This window comes from Hyperoodon ampullatus (assembly GCF_949752795.1).
Source record: "Hyperoodon ampullatus genome assembly, chromosome: 5".
Taxonomy (NCBI): Eukaryota; Metazoa; Chordata; class Mammalia; order Artiodactyla; family Ziphiidae; genus Hyperoodon; species Hyperoodon ampullatus.
Window position 1 is genome coordinate 12,094,631 of NC_136918.1, and position 6,851 is coordinate 12,101,481.

At 32.9% G+C, this 6,851-nt stretch overlaps 1 pseudogene across 1 annotated transcript; it reads right to left on the minus strand.

The window, feature by feature from the left end:
• Nucleotides 1-3,585: 3,585 nt before the first annotated feature.
• LOC307053472 (molybdopterin synthase catalytic subunit-like) lies at nt 3,586-4,155 on the minus strand (annotated as a pseudogene). Its single transcript has one exon. The product of its transcript is annotated as a molybdopterin synthase catalytic subunit-like (transcript).
• Between the last annotated feature and the right edge of the window lie 2,696 nt (nt 4,156-6,851).

Below are 6,851 nucleotides of genomic sequence, written 5' to 3' on the forward strand. Positions count from 1 at the left end.
CTCTCTCCTTAGAGAGACAGACATATAGATAGACATAGGTAGGTATCAGGAAAAGTGGTTTGAAGCAAATATTTTGGGTATGTTTTTACAATAAAAATCATATTGTTTCATTTCTACCCTTTTCATCAGCTTCTCCATTAGAAAACCAAGGATATTTGTGCTTGGTGGAAAACTGTGGGTTTGTTTTTTATTGCTTTCCTCTTGCCAAAAGAATGAATTTGAGATATAAAATAGATTGGTGGGATTAGAATGTTACTCTATTCAATTTTAAACTACATTTTCATATAATGTATTTCCCAGTATGGGTTGATAATATGGTCTAAGTAGTGAGAACACAGAGAACAAAATAATTACATCAAATTCTATTTACTTTATTTTCAGCAGAGCCTCTGTTCCACACTAAACAATCCTCCTCTGGAGGGCAAAAGCATTTTCCCTAAACCGACAGAATCAAATCCCGGAGCAGCATCATTATTTCCTTCCACTGTTACCGGAAGACTTAGGGGAGAACTCTACTTTCTATTCCTGATATTTCACCCAGTATTTACCACATTTTACCTACATGGCAAATAAGGAATTTGACTCCTAAATAGCTTTTTCCATAAACTTACTTTTAAGCTCAACGTATCTTCAGAGTGGTTATATATTATTCAGTGTACCACAGTGACCTGAAATTTTTTCATAGAAATTTTCTGTGCTTAAATGACAGATAGATTTGGTCTCAATATTTGTCAATGCCTCTTTTCAAAATTTACTTTAAGGAATACATATTTGAAGGTTCAATGCTCATACATTAACACATGTACACAATACATGCACAGTATATATATTCAGATACTATTTATATGTACACACACATATGTATACATGTATATATTTGGTTAGAACTATTTTTTGTATTGTTACTACAGGTAACCTCCTAAGGCACATCAAATATCTGCTGGGTTTTTTTGTTTTTTTTTAATGATGAAGTAGGAAACTGCAGTGAGTATGTAGCTTATTTTTCCTTATTCCCCAAAGGTAGTTACCTCATGCCCTAAGCCACAAATTTAATTATCTACATCTTTACCATGCTTACTTTACAAACTAGAGCTATTTTTAGCAATGATTTAATCTTTTTTTGAATCCAGTGACAGCATTTCCATATCCTCTTGGAACTGAAAAATCTACAACTTCATCACATTATGTACTGGGGAGAGGGGGAAATTTTATTTTATAATTACTTTAAGTTTTATCTAGATTAATTAGTTCTGTCAAATAAAACTATTATTTCATGTAATGCCTGAGCTTATGCATTTTTCCTCTGGTAGAGATAAATCAGGCAAAGGAGCTTAAGCTCCTTAATAAATACCAAAGAACTTTCTTCTCAGGATAAAATAGTTGTAAATGCAAATTCTGAATTAGCATTAACTTTTCCATTTTTCCTCCTGATTACATCCAGCTACTTTAAAAGAAATTTGAATCAAATGTATCATGTTTCTTTAGTTATAAAAAATAATTTTTCATAGTAAGTCTCATTTACTTTGATGAAAGACAACTCTATTTTAAAGTTAATGGTATGGAAGTTTTTAGCAAACTTGAGCAGAGTACCTACTATGTATAAGGAGCCTCTAATCTAGAATTTTTTAAATAATGATTTTTTAAAATAGTAAAAACATAATTCTTGCTCTCAAAAAAAAGTCAGTGAAGGATGAACCCCGATGAGAAGTGAACATTGGATGCTATTTGAAAATTAATGAATGCATAGTAATTTTTTCCTTCTGGTGTTCAATATCATATTGTAATACCATATTATCATTGAGAAAGTTATCCATTCACCATTTTTTAATGAGCACTATGTCTAGATTAAACTCTGTCACACATTTCATAAGAACATAAATGATGACAGTAGGACCATGTACAGAGGGATTACCGTGTGTAAGGCACTGCTTTAAGCTCTTTAGAGGCATTATGACATTTAATCTGATAAAATAGTTATTGTAATTATCCAGTTTTTTGTTGAAATAACTGAGTGATGAACATGCTAAATTTCTCATGATTACAGAACCTTCAGAAATTTACTTTAACATTTTTAAGTTAAAATTCGGGCAACCTGATTCTAGAACCCACACTCTAAAGCCTACGAAGTGCCCTTTACTTTCTCATATAATAATTCTTCAAGTTCTTTAGCTTTCAGTTTAACATGGTGATAAGTGTTGAAAACTTCTATCTTGTTATGTGTGTGTATGTTTTTTTGTTTATTTTTTTAAGCAACAAGCATCTACTGTACAGCACAGGGAACTATACCCAATATTTTGTAATAACCTATAATGGAATATAATCTGCAAAAAAAAAAAAAAAAAAACCCAAATCCCCATGCTTACACCTGAAACAAACACAACACTGTAAATCAACTATACTTCAATTAAAAAAAGAACTATGTGGAACTTATATATCAAGATCTATCAAGACAGTATATAGGATGGCCAAGCAAAAACTGGACCGTTATTCAGTATAAAGATATTGCAGAAGGGCTTCCCTGGTGGCGCAGTGGTTGAGAGTCCGCCTGCCGATGCAGGGGACACGGGTTCGTGCCCCGGTCTGGGAAGATCCCACATGCCGCAGAGTGGCTGGGCCCGTGAGCCATGGCCGCTGAGCCTGCGCGTCCGGAGCCTGTGCTCCGCAATGGGATAGGCCACAACAGTGAGAGGCCCGCGTACCGCAAGAAAAAAAAAAGATCTTGCAGTAAACATAACTCTATTAATGACTTCACTAATGATAATGTTGCTTAAGCAATTAAAAGAAAACTATCTGAAAATGTTTTACTAAATGATCATATAATTTTCCTTTTTAAGTTAGTGTGGGGTCAATTTTATAACTAACACTATAACACAAAGTACTCTTGTTTCTAGTTAGTTTGCCTTGTTGTGTAACAATTCTATGCTAATATATATAGTTGTAGCATACTAATAGCTAAAAAAAACAGTAAGTATTATGGTAAGATTATAGATTCTGAAATACTAGAAATCTCCATATTATGAAATATCTTAGGTATTATCACTGACTTTTAAAAAACAGGAAAATGTTGCTTCTAAACTTTTAAAATCAGGTTTATTTAGCTTATGTTTTAAATATATAAATTCTAAAAATATATCATATCAAGAGTATCTGATAAGGACTGTTTATGTCTTCTAGTTCTGCCAATATTCCCAAAATACATCCATGATGACATGGCATCACTGGGTATAGGCAGAGGAGGTGGGGGCTAGCTGCAGTGAGGAGGGGGCAACACCTCAGTGTGAGTCAAGTTACAAGTAGAACTTAGTCATGGAATAATATGCCTACCTCAGGCATCTTTGCTCACATTTAAATTATTCTTCCATTTTTTTCCATAAATTTAACCTTTCTTTCCACTATCTCTAGTTCTCGGGTAAGCTCTCATCCTAAACACTCATTTATTTTTATTTTTTTCTCTTTTTTGTTCCACTCTTGTCACATAAGAGATTATGTTCAGTAAACTACCTTCTGGAGAAGAAAAATCAAAATGTGATCAAAGATAAGAGCTTACTAAATTTAAGTTTTAAAACTCTAAAAAACCTAAGTGGTTTAATCACTGGTTGCCCCAAAGTATTCTTTGTTTCTTTTCCAAGAGGATGATAATTCTTCATACATTTCCTTTTTCCATATGGGCACCTTGGTTTTTAAAGTATTAATGCCATAGCTCACAGCTTCGAGGGATGCAGCTCTGTGGGCGGAGGACACAGTGACAAAGCTTGCTTCGGACACTGGAACTAAGCCAAGTGGATGGAACACTGCTATGCGTTTGGCCATTTCTGCCTAACGTCACTACAAATTTTTCTGACTTCATTTTCTGCCATTGGTGGATATGCTTCATACTCTAAGCTAATGACTTTTTTCCCATCAAAGTTATCCCTTGTAGTCCCTACAAATAAGGATATTGTACCACAGAGTGGAGAAATCACCAGCTGTGAGATTTCATCTACTGAAAATTTCTCAGATGTGAATTTCATTATATCTTTAGATTTCTCTTCAACTTCATTCATATCTTCCCAAGTGGATCGGAAGCACTATCCTCCTATTCCCCCCCAATGGGGGGAATAATGACAATTTTATCTCCCGACTGAAGCAGGAGGAGCAGATATCCAACCTCGACATATTCTTGACGAACAGCACGTTACCTGATTCTGACATCAGCCAATCTAGGATGGCGTGTTTCTCTCTTTCCACAGCTGCAATGCTTTTATTTCTTGTGGCAAAGAAATGGTCTCTGAGCGAATTCCTGCTATTTCAGCACTTTTTGAAAAATACTACACTACAACCTGGCACCATGGCACCATCCCGTTAGGGAACCCTCCAGAGGTATCCCAGTCCACGGAGGCGGAAGCGCCTTTGTACACATTTTAAGAACCAAGGAAAGTTCTATTGAAAGACTGCAATATTATCAACTTGAAAGTTTAAAACGTCAAAGTTAGTATGTGGTGCATCATTTTAGAATCATTTATATCTAATTAGATAATTTTTTAATTAGAACATTTGTCACAGTTTGAAATAGTTTTTTAATGTGTGATTTTGTTACTTTTCATTTTTAATGAGAAATATAAAAATGTTTTATGACTTGTAAAAATTAAAATAGATTAATTTGGACTAAATAATCTCTAATATATTATATTTTGCAGGTCTAAAATCTAGGACAATGAATTTATTTACATCATGAGCAGATATGTATTATTATGATTTAAGGGGAAATAATCTCTGATAATTGGAAACCTGAAATGGTTATTTATATTGTATTCTAATACAATATAAACATAATTAAATAAAACCTTTTTTTCAATTAATTTAACCCTAAAATTGTGATCACTAACTTAAAAAATATTAACTACAGTCAAAAACGATTTCCACTTAGGTTCATATTTTTTTGAAAAACTAACTGTATTAGTTTGCTAGGGTGAGAGATATCAGAGACAGTGGCTTAAACAACAGAAATTAATTTTCTTATAGTTCTGGAGGTTAGGACTCTTAGATCAAGGTGTCAGCAGGTTTGATTTCTTCTGTTGCCTCTCTCTTTGTCTTGTAGACGGTCACCTTCATGCTCTGTATTCACATGGTCTTTTCTCTGTATGGGCACAAGCCTGCTGCCTCTTTGTGTGCCCAGATTTCCTTCTCTTATAAGAACACAAGTCAGATTGCATTCATTTCCTCACTAATGGCTTCATTTTAACTTTATCATATCTTTAAAGGCCCCATCTCCAAGTGCAATCACAATCTGAGGTTCTGGGTATTAGAGCTTCAAAATATGAATATGAGGGGGGCACAATTCAGCTCATAACACTGAGTTTTATTAATATTATAAAGAGAGAACTCATATAACAAATTGAGTTTGTTTGACTAAAGACTGCAAAATTCTTATAAGTAGCAATAATGATTCATAAAATAACATTTTTTTTTACGTTATGCTTCTAGAGACTTTTAGTCAATGAATTCTCATCTTTCCAATTTCCTCTTCCCACTACATTAATTAACAGTACAAACTGCTTTTGCTAAGATGGTTGTCAATTTGTTCTAAAGGGTTAACTTATGCTCTTTAGTTCTACACGAAGACGGAACTCTCCTAACCTTGCACAAACTTTATATATAATTGATTCCTAAAATGTAGCCCATATGTAAGAGTATATGCAAAACTATTTACATTATTTGTTGCTGGGTCTTAGAAATTTTTATACTTTTATATCATAAAAAAATTAGAACTTTAGGGGAAATTATATTAAGTAAAGATAGAGTTAAATTTTCAGAGATGATAACATCTCATTCAATTAGATTTTTTTAGTTCTTAAATCACTTATAATATTAATTTGTGGTAAAACGTCCTTGAAGGCAATTTACCAATATCTTTTAAAATCTAATGTCTAATAATATGTTTTTTACTTTAGTCTCAAACCAGTAAGTTTGAGCTACCTCAAAAAACTGTAAGTTTAATAGAAAGAATTTTGAATTTTAAATGCATATTTTATGTTTGTCTGTATTTTTTAATTATTCTAAAATTAATTTATATTTGCAAACAAACATGTTGAATTATCTTGCTATACTATTTATTCTAGATAGCTCTTAATATAATCAAAAAAAGTAAAGATTTTAAAAAAGCAGTTTGCCTCAAATATTCTGGACTTCAGTCCTTCATAAGTTTGTAAGCCCACTGTAAAGTTAGAGGCAATAATTACAATTACCAGTAGAAAATAGTTGCAAGAGATCAGATATTTAAGAGAAAGCAAAATGAATGAAGTCCTTGCCATTTCTGTCATAAATTCATTTTTAGTAGTTATACATCAGATATTTCTAATCAGTATCTGGAAGAAATTCAATCTACAAATGCATTAACCATACATAGCCAATCTGTGTCTTGAACTTCTTATGTGCAATGACCTTTTTCTGTTCCTTTAGCTCAGCCACACATTGCCGTGGTTGACCCTTGATCTTATCATCAGAAGGTGCCTTACCTTAAACCCTCATTTCAAAGGACCCAGTCTTTTCCCAGTCATCTTATTCAAGGACAACACCTTGAATTGACAGTAATTTTTCCTTCGCTTAAATACCTAAGTTCTATTCTTCTGGAGACACTTATCTTTATGTGTAACCTACATTTTGCATTCTCTATGCTAGCAGCCTACTAGCTAAATATTGAAAAATAAATAAGTAAAAATGTAATTGGTATCACTATGATTTATCACTTACAAATTTATATTCTCATTTCCAAAGTAAACATTTAATAATATCCTTTCCACTCAAACTTCCATGCAACTTCACAGCTCCAGTCTCAACTGATGACCTCATTCATAGTGTATATTAAAAGTTGG